This window comes from Mesocricetus auratus, unplaced genomic scaffold (assembly GCF_017639785.1).
Source record: "Mesocricetus auratus isolate SY011 unplaced genomic scaffold, BCM_Maur_2.0 Super-Scaffold_100025, whole genome shotgun sequence".
Lineage (NCBI taxonomy): Eukaryota > Metazoa > Chordata > Mammalia > Rodentia > Cricetidae > Mesocricetus > Mesocricetus auratus.
The window spans coordinates 11162954-11173237 of NW_024429206.1; the positions used below are offsets into that span (position 1 = coordinate 11162954).

General features: G+C 47.4%; 1 long non-coding RNA gene across 1 annotated transcript; it reads right to left on the minus strand.

The window, feature by feature from the left end:
• Positions 1 to 1584: 1584 nt before the first annotated feature.
• On the minus strand, positions 1585 to 9598 carry LOC110342607. The gene is made up of 3 exons (XR_002384732.1): positions 9490 to 9598; positions 9321 to 9408; positions 1585 to 2031 (listed from the first exon to the last, which is right to left on the minus strand). It is a non-coding gene; the product is annotated as an uncharacterized LOC110342607 (long non-coding RNA).
• Between the last annotated feature and the right edge of the window lie 686 nt (positions 9599 to 10284).

Below are 10284 nucleotides of genomic sequence, written 5' to 3' on the forward strand. Positions count from 1 at the left end.
GGAGGACTTGTGGAGAGAGAGAGAGGTAGGAAGAATGTCCAAGAGCAAGCTAAATGCTGACAGGACACAGAAGAACACACGGACTCTTAGGGCAAACAGTCCGGTCTACAGAGCAAGGCTCGGTAATCATCAGGGCTCTGTGAACAACGCAGGTCACACTGGTGTGATCTGAGTGTAAGATGTCCTCCCGGGGCTCATGAGTTCCAACACCTGTTCCCTGAGAGGATGGTGCATTTCTGGGGAGAATATGTGTAACTAGAAGGCAGAACCTCCCTGGAGGAAGTGAGTCTTAGTCACTGGGCATGAGCCTTGAGGTTTTATGTTCCAGCCCCACTTCCTGGAGCCATGTGACCCAGTTGCTCAGGTTCCCACCACCGTATCACCCCTTCCCATGATGCACTGCACTCCCTCATGCTTCTTCTCAGGCTGTTTCTTATCTGGGATTTGATCACAGCAAGGAGCAAAGTAATTAATATGGGCAGGGAGGACCTTCTGTTCCCAAAGCAGGAAGCTACTGCTGTTCAAGGGTTTTCTTTAAATTGGGGGGGGTTATTTATATATTTCTTATTGTGTGTTGTGGGTGGGTGTTGTGTGTGTGTGTGTGTCTGTCACAGTACAGCTGTGAGGGTCAAAGGACAACTTCCTGGAGTCAGTTCTCTCCTCCCAGCCTGAGGGTTCCTGGGCTCAAACTCAGGTCATCAGACTTGGCAGCAAGTTCCTTTCCCTGCTGAGCCATGTAACCCACCCAAGAAAGCTGCTTATTCTTCTTCAGTGATTTCCTTTCGACTTACCATGGTGCCTCTTCTAAATACTTACTACTTAATATTATTCTACGTAAAAAAAAGCTATAATTCCTAAGCATGAGCTTTACTTTTTTCTTTCCTATGTATTTATTTTTGTTTGAGATAGAAACAGGACCCATACCTGCACACATGAGCACACACATACACATGCACTCTCATCCACATGTTCACACACATCACATGCATGTAAAGGGCTGGGGAGGTAGATCAGGGGCAGGGCACATGCCTAGCATGCATGCATGATGCCCTATGCTCTATTCTCAGAACTTTTAAAAGAGAAGAAGAAAGGAATTAGGGTTCTAGTCACCCCCTTCCAGAAGTCAAGGGGAGGCTGTGACTATGGTAGAGGCAAAGGGATGGGACCTGATTACACGTTTGCGTGTTCACGTGCATGCAGGCGCACGAGGAAGCCAGAGAATAGCCCCTGATGTCATTCCCCAGGAGCCCCCCTTCACCCGTCTCCTACCACCTCTCCCTTGTGTTTTTGGGCCTGTGTCTCTCCCTGGCTTGGACTCATCAGGTACCCTAGGCTGGCTGGTCAGCAGGCCCCAGGGATCCCCTTCCTGTCTTTACAATTGTGTGCCACCACACCTGGCTTTGCTTATGTGGGGTCTCATAAGCAAATGTGGAGACCTGCCCCCCCCCACTGTGATCCCAATTTCAGTGGCAGTGGTTTGGAATCACTGGCATGGGATACAAAAAGCCTTTGGCCTACTTTTGTAGAGAGACAGCCCCATGACACCATCCATCTCCCTCAGCTCCCCAAGGATGAGGCTTAGACTGGACTTCAGCTGAACACACCTACTCAGCCTTTATTATTATTATTATCATTATTATTAGTCTTCCTCAGTGACTGCCTGGGATAAACTTCTCCATCTCCGACTTCTCTAGGGAACCCAATCAAAGTCACATTACATGGGGTGTATTCTGGAAAACACAGCATTAGCTGACTTTGTCCTCCTGGACACATTGCCGTGCCTGCTCACACAAAGTCAGGTGACGCCAGTGTGGCTAGGTGATGGAATCTGAAGTGATGGATGCTGTCTATCCTGGGACAAAGCACTGTCACAGAGAGCTTGGCCTGGTTCTTTGTCTGGCTTTGGGCTGGAGGTATTCCACCACTAGGTTCAAGGTTTGGGCTTCCCCGATTTCAGATTCAGCACAGGACAATCTTCAGTGTCCCCAAGGTCAGCGGTGGCAGGACAGAGACTCCTTGGACAATTGAACTCTAAGTTGCAGGAAAAGGGCAAAGTTGGTCTGGCATTCCCGGGGCAGATCAAAGGGGTTATTTGTGACCGTCCTGATTGTGCCTTTGCCCAACACTTTTCCAATTAGAGAAAATGAAATCAATGCTCAGGGGTGAACTCACACAAAATGAGGGTCACTAATGACTCACTGGAAAGAGCTGTAGTGAATAAATTAAATTGACCTAACCATTCCTGAGGCCGTATCATCCGGCTCCAGCCAGCGCTGTAAAATTGCCACATGTTTGATCAAGAAATACGCAGGATTTATGTGAAAGATGTTCGTGACAGAGTTATATATGGGGTGGGGGATCCTAAAAATTAACCAGTGTCTCAAGCAAAGCAGTGAATGGAGGGTCCTACAAACGTTGGGAGATGAAGACAAGTCAGCCCTTCAAAATACATCATGGAAGAGGACTAACCACTACTGACTTGTTTTAGTGATATAGTGTTAAATGATAAAGAGGAGTTCTATGATAGAAAGGCTGATGGGAGATCATGGAATTCCAGAGGCCACTGAGTTTGAATCCTGGGTTTGCTATGCTTTACTGAACCAGGAAAGAATCTAAGAATTACTTGCATTTTAAACTGATGAACCACTGACCCAAATGATCACCAGAGCACTACGTAAATGCTCATCTAGATGAGGGCTGAATGGAGGACCTCTCACATGCTAAGGCTGCTCTCCACCCTTGAGCTCCACCCCAGACCCTAATTTGGAGGGGATTTTTCTTCCCATCTCATTGACGGGGATAGAATTTTAAAAACAGACTCTAAATCATTACCAAAAAATTACAGCAAGCAGGTAAAGTGCGACTACACCATTCTGGAACCTAGCATTGACTGTGTTGTTAGGCATGGGCCACATCCTAATTAATGGCCTGCCGGTGGGCTGTCTGTCTCCCCTCCATTATCCTAGCAACTCTCCAAGACCACTGCCCTTTAGCTAGGGCTGAACAGTTGGGAAGAGAGTGGGTAGAGGGAAGTGACAGAGATCAGAAGTTTTTTTCCCTGGTCCCTCCCACTCTGACTAGTTGCATGCTATGACCCCAGAACACAGCTCCTGGCAGGTGGCCCCTCCCACCATGCTCTCCTTATGATATCATTGCTCCCATAGTTTAGTCAGGAGAACTCCACTTCAAACCCTCTAACTGGGTTGTTTGCTGGGAAGGGTATCATTCTGTCTCCCACCACTTCCCCCAGAGCCCTGCAACCAACCCTGCCTCCTTCTTTGTACATGGCCGCTTTATTAAACACATCCCTTCTTGCCCACAAAGACAGAAGCTGCATCCTAAAGTCCAGGAGAACGTTCCGAGAGACAACACACAAAAGGGAGCTAATAGTAAGAGTATGTATTGAGATCTCACTTCAGTTTCCAGAAAGCTTGCTGTGGTGGTTTGAAAGGAAATGGCCCCATGAGCTCATAGATTTGAATGCTTGGCCCATAGGGAGTGACACTATTAGGAGGTGTGGCTTTGTTGGGAGGATGTGTGTCACTGGGGGGGGGGTGGGCTTTGAGGTTTCAAATGCTCAAGCCAGGCCCAATGACTCTTGCTCTTCCTGCTGCCTGCCAATCTAGATGTAGAATTCTCGGCTCTTTCTCCAGCACCATGTCTGCCTTTGTACAACCATGCTCCCCACCATGATGATAATGGACTAAACCTCTGAACTGTAAGCCAGCCCAAATTAAATTTATAAGAGTTGTTGTGGTCATGATGTCTCTTCACAGCAATAGGAAATCCCAACTAAGACAATTGCTGACATGGGATAAGGTGAGGATTCCAGGTTCAAATCCTCCAAGTACTGTGCTACCAACTCACCCAAGGGGTGGACAACTCTGCTTACAAATAAAGTTTTATTGAGACATCAGTGAGCACATGCACATGTGTTCAAATGGTGTCTAAACCTTCAGCGAAGCAGTGACAGAGTCAAGCAGTGACAACAGGCCCTAACTTAAGACACCTACCACCTGGTCCTTTGCAGAACAAGATTGCTGTCCCTGAGCCCAGTTCCTTTACCTGCAAGAGAGCCATTTTTGGCCTCTCCTTATTGCTGTATTTCATTCTTAACTCTTCTCTCTTCCTCCTTCAATGTGGCAAGCAGTGCAATTTCCATTTGGGAAGAATTTTAATGTCGGGTCTTTGGGGGTGAATTCTCTATGAATTGCACACCTCCCAAGTGAATAGCATAGGATCGGAGGGCTTAGGGCAGGGAGAAAGACCACGGGGCACAGGTTAATTCCTGTAAAATGAAAATCTTGGTGCAAACAGATTCTTGGGGTTCTCCTCCGATTGCATAATGGAAAATCCAGCCTCATTCTTTTATTAGGCATGGAGATAAATAGATTTCCTCTAAGTGTCATAAAGAAATAAATCTCCAGCTAGATCCTGTTGCTAAACCACACATCCCTAGGCTGTGGATGAATAGACATCAGAAGAATTAGATTTTGCCATCTGATGCCTCTAAGCTCAAATTGTTTAAAGGCCACTCATGTTGGTCAAATGAGTTAATTTTACCTACCAAAGGGGCTGGAGACATCTACATCAAGTTATGACAAGATTTGAAAAGAATCATGTATGTAGCACCCTTGGCTAGTACCTATGGCTAAACTGACATTCAGAAATGGCTTCAGCTACTTACTATTATTTTATTAATGTATTATTATTCAAGTTATTGTTATTGTAACAGGTTGTTCCTGACTCCAGTCATCTTATGTTTGGGGATATTTATGTGGATTTATTCATGGGACACCCCAAGTCCCCAAATCTTAAATCCATAATGTTTCAAACCTCAATGTTTTTATGCATGTGGTGTGTGAATGTATGTGGGTGCACGTGTGTGTGCGCGCACACGTGTGCACCTGTGTGTGTGTGTATGTGTGTGTGTGTGTGTGTGAGAGAGAGAGAGAGAGAGAGAGAGAGAGAGAGAGAGAGAGAGAGAGAGAGAGAGAGAGAGACAGAGGAGGAGGAAAGAGGTTGATGTCAGTTGTCTTTCTCCATCATCCTCCACCTCATATATTGAGGTAGGGTCTCTGGCTTGTTTGTTTATCCAACTAGTCTTCCTAGTCAGCTTGTCCCAAAGACCTGTCTCCATCTCCTATGCTCTGGTATTACAAGTGGGCCATACAAGCATAGGAACCAGCATCAACATGAGTGCAGGGGATTTGAACTCTGGTTCTTATGCTTGTATGGCAAGCCTTTTACCCACTAGGCCACATTCCCAGTCCCGAGTCAATGCTCCCCTCCCACCATAGCAGGACTGGGGAATTGAACCTAGGGTCTCTCATGCATGATAGGCAAGTGCTCTAACACTGAGCTACAGTCCCAGCCCCAAATCCAAAACTTTCCAGCATTACTTTGACATGCTGAAGTTTGCCGTTTGGAAGCAGTTCAGATTTTCAGGTTTCTGAATCCAGGCTATCTGTGTTCTGATAACCACACATGTCCAGCTGTGGCACCAGAGTTTGCTGCCGGCAAACACAACCCCAGACAGCAAGCAGACTCAAGCAGACAATGTAGTTCCTTGTTTCATCTCCTTACAAGCTGTGGGTTGGACCTAGCTTTAGTACCCAGTGTCAGACATGATGCCAGACACTTAGAAAATCTTCAGGAAGCCCTGCTGGCCTGGTCAAACTGTGCTGTCCTCCCACCGGAGACTCTGAGATCATTTGGATGAACACAGCAGAATCAGACAGGGTGTACAAACACTTTTCCATCCCCGGCTTCATCCTACTCTCCTGGAAGGCTCCTGGTTTCTCATTAGGGCCCCCAGAGCCTTTGCAAATGGAAGCTCCCCGCTGGCTCCCCAGCCGCCTTGTTCCAGCTCTTCCCTTCCCCCCCACACCCAGTGAGCATCTGCCTTGTGTCCCCAGGGAGCCGGGAGTCAGCAGCATGCAATCTACAGCCTCATAGTATTGATTTTTAGGCTCAGATTAGACCAGGCTTCTCACCTAGCCTCCTCCCCCTGTCATTTCCCTTCCTTACAATTACCAAGTGCTTTCTAGAAGGTTCTAATGCATACTTTTTATTTGGTCAGGAATAGGATGGAGTGGGGAGTGGGGAGGCAGGGAATATGTGGCAAAGAGGTGATGGGAGAAAATACATTCTCCTTTAAGAGACAATCAGAAAGGGACAGTCCCAAACAATGACCAGACCATCCTCATGAGGGAATGATGACAGCCGCTTCGAACTTATCACATTCTGGCACTATATTAAGGCCCTGAGATTACAGCAAACTTCGTGGAGGAACATCTGGTGGGAATCAGGGTGAAGCAGTTAGATATGATGGCTGAGAACACACACCGGGGGCAGGAGAAGGAGGAGGCCACTTCCTTGCAGGGAATGGTACAGGAAACACCATCCCTGATGGTTCTGGATGGTGGTGGCTCACTTCCCCAGCAGCCTCCCTCCCACCCCCAAGCTTACCCCACACTACTATTGCATCTTAATTTAAGGGGAATCAGAAGCATCTATGGAGATGTAAGATGCACCTATAATTCCATTTGTCAGCTGAAGTAAAGGTAGCAAGAAAAGCCACCACCAGTCAATACAGAGGCTATTTTTAAACGGGTATTATTTCTGTTTCCCCATGGGAGTCCTGAAGGGAGAGGCATATGGTATCACTCCCCACTACAGCTCTAGGAACTGAGGCTCAAGGAAGCCGAAGACATCACATAAGGTTGGATTTCTGGAGATCAGTGGATAGGATGGCCCACTTGTCCTGCTTGACCCAGAAGGCATAATCTCCTGAGCTGCAAAGCCTTCAGCATTCTTGGGGCTGGAGGGGCAGCTCAGTGGTTAGAGCACTGATGGCTCTTGTAGAGGACCTAGAGTCTGTTCTAGGCACCCACATGGTGGCTCACAACCATCTATGCCTTCAGTTTCAGAAAATTAATGTCCTCTTCTGACCTCTTTGAGCACCAGGCATGCATATGGTGCATAGACATGCATGCAGACACTTACAAGCATAGAAAGTTGGGACTCTTATCCTCACCATGACCCCAGGCAAACTAGATGGACCTGGACTTTGTTCATCTTGTGTGTGTGTATGTGTGTGTGTGTGTGTGTGTGTGTGTGCACTCACCTGTGCACACACACGTGGAGACCAGAGGCTACCATTGGTGTCTTCTTCAACCATTTCTCCACCTTATCTTTTGAGGTAGGATCTCTCACTGAACCTGGTGCTCACCCATTGGCTCGACTAGCTGGCCAGTGAGTCCCAGAGATTCCACCGTCTCTGTCCCACCCCCCCAGTACTGTGAACACAGGTGTGCACTGTCCCCTCCCCCCCAGTTTTTTATTTTCCACAGGTTCTGGGGATTGAACTCAGGTCCTCATGCTTGCACAGCAAGCACCATCTTACTGTCTTCTCCATTGGTCCGCACTGCATCCATCATCCTCTGCTAATTCACTCAGTTATGATATCTGTATATTTACAAACACTATGTGTCAGTAATAACTCCGGACATGGGACAGCAGTGAAGAAAACAGTCAGTGAGTGGCTCCTGCCTGGGGATCTGCCCTTGTAGTGACATGTAATGATGTTGCCCCCAGCTGAACTTAGCATTCTCCTAAGATAGGTTGTGTTGATCATCCCTAATAATGGGAACTGTCCCATGGTTAGTAGGGTTCTTGACCCTGCATATTTCTGAAATGGATAAGTAGTCCTCTAAGAGAAGACACACAGGAGGGGCACATCAACTCTCTCACATCCCCTCTTCAGTCTAGAGATAGGATGTCTAAAGAGGCATTGCCATCAAAGTACATGCAGTGAGGACAGTTATAAATAGGGGACTTAGCTTTGGGAGATTGCCAGATGTCCCTGAAACCCAAGAGTCTAAGTTTTGCATAGATGCAACCTGTGTCCTGAGGTACCACAAAAGGTCTCTGAACTCAAACTCGCACATGTCTTCCCCTCTTAGTTTATGTGGTCCGCAAAGTGGGGAGAAAAGCAACTGCCCCATTGCGCTTTCTTAGAGGGAGATGCAGATGGTGGAATGAGTCAGCCCAAAGAAGCCAACACGAATGTCTGCAGGTCCCTATTGCTGTTCTCTGCTGCTCCCTTTCCTCTGTATATTGGTGGGCTTGTTAGGGGGTCATTTATTAGCAGAATTCCCATGACATAAAAATGAACCACTTTGAGAGTTACAATCCAGTAGTGTTTGGTCTATTCACAGCATCTTGAAGTCACCCTTTCTACAATGTACCAAAGTGTTTCCATCAATCTAAAACAAAGTCCCTGACCCACCATCCAGATTCTCATTCTTCCGCCAAGATCCTGGCAACCACCAACCTGCTTCTTGTCTCTAAGGGTGTTATTCACAATTGTAACAGATGTCTTTAAACTTGTGGGTGTGTGAGTGTGAATGTGTGTGTGAGAGAGCGTGTAAACTCACACATACCTGCCAGAGTGCAAGAAGTGTAGAGGTTAGAGGAAAACTTGCAAGAGTTGGTTCTCTCCTTCCTCCATGTGGTCCCAGGGATTGAATTCAGATCTTGGCAATAGGCGCCTTTAATCACTGCGTCATTTTACCAGACTTACCTATGAATTACTTACTTATCTTTTGAGACAGCCTCTTGCTATACACCCCAGGCTGTCTTCAAACCCAAACCCCTCCTGTCTCAAGCTCCCAAGGGCTGGGATTACAGGCATGCACCCCTTGTTCACCCTCACATCTCTTCATTGCTAATAGACACCTTTACAACACTGACCACACTCTATGTACCATTCTAAAGACTCACAGATATAAACTCCTTGATCATTAAAATGTCTCTGTGCTATGGCATTGTTCAGATTGGGAAACAGAGACAAAGGAAGGCAAGCAGACAGATTGAGTAGAAAGGGCCCAGTCAGAGCTTGGGTTTAGACTCAGCAACATGTGGCTTAGTAAGAACCTGAGCCCACAGTTGGCAACCCCACATCCAGGTACCCAGATAGCACCCTAAGTTAAAGGCACAAAACAACATCCAGGCAGCTAACATGGCATTGTAGGGGCATAGAATAAAGGGAGATCTTGTTAGGCTAGGTTTGACAGGGATTTGGGGCAGCCAAACTCACAGGTGTATCTGGGTTAGTTGGGTTTTAGAGGCCAGCTTCTTTTAAAAACTTTTTTTAAATGGTTCAAACTTTTATTTTGCATGCATGTATTAACACTAGGGCACAACATGGCACATGTAGGGGCCACAGGGCAACTTGCGAGAGTCAGTTTTCCCTTCCACTATGTTGGTCCCAGGGATTGAACTCAGGTCATTGGGCTTGGCAGCAAGCCTCTTACCTATTGAGCTGTGTTGCCAGCACCATAGGCTCATTTTCGATGTTGTCCTTCTGGTAGAAGAAGACGTCTGCCAGGCTGTGGTTAGACACTGTAGGATCAACAGGGACAATCGTTACATTTGAGAGTGTGACACAAATCACCGAGGACTCCACAGAGAGGGTGAACTTACCCAGAAGTGAAGGTCAAGCTACTCACAAGCAGCACCTGGGCTGAATCACACCCAGGAGCCACTTCTCCACCAGGTGAAAGACATCCGGGAGGAAGGCAGCCAGCCTGTGGGCGGAGAAGGCTGCCAGCCAATGGGCTGCAAGAGGGCAGCATCGAGGGAGGGATAAAAGGAGTAGTCTGGGCCGGCTCAGTCTCCCAGCTGGCATTCCTCTCTCTTTTCTTACTAAGTCTACCTGGGGGACGGGAAGAATTGCTGAACCTTCTCTGTCTCTCGAGCTGTTCTTAGCCCATAAGCAAAGCCTAAAGCGGTTTCTTAAGCTTTCCGAGGTGGGGGGGGGGAGATACCAAGCAAGCTATGAGCGGGGAGTTGTGTGTGTGACCTTGGGACAACCTGAAACTCAGAGGTGGCTACGTGGAAGAATCTTGTCTGTTAACGAAATTTCCTCTGGGTGCTGGCGCCCCTGATAGCTACGGGCAAGGGAGGGAGAAAAAGCTTGTGGATGGCTATCCTAAATCCCCACGAGCTTGCTGTTGCGCGTTTGGGAGCTCTGTGGAGACTTAAAGTTCTGTTCCAGCTTGTGTCACTGAAGTCCACGGTAGTCCCCTATGCTTTCATCTTCCATGTACTCATACACAATGTTGTACGGGAACAGAAACGGAGGGGTGCTGTCTGAAAATGGGGTCTGCTTAAGCTGGAGTGTGTGTGGCAGACAGATCTGACCCTTACAAATACCTATCGACACAGGCACGTATTTCCAGCCACTCTATCTCTAAGCGCATTAACTTGGCGAAACTG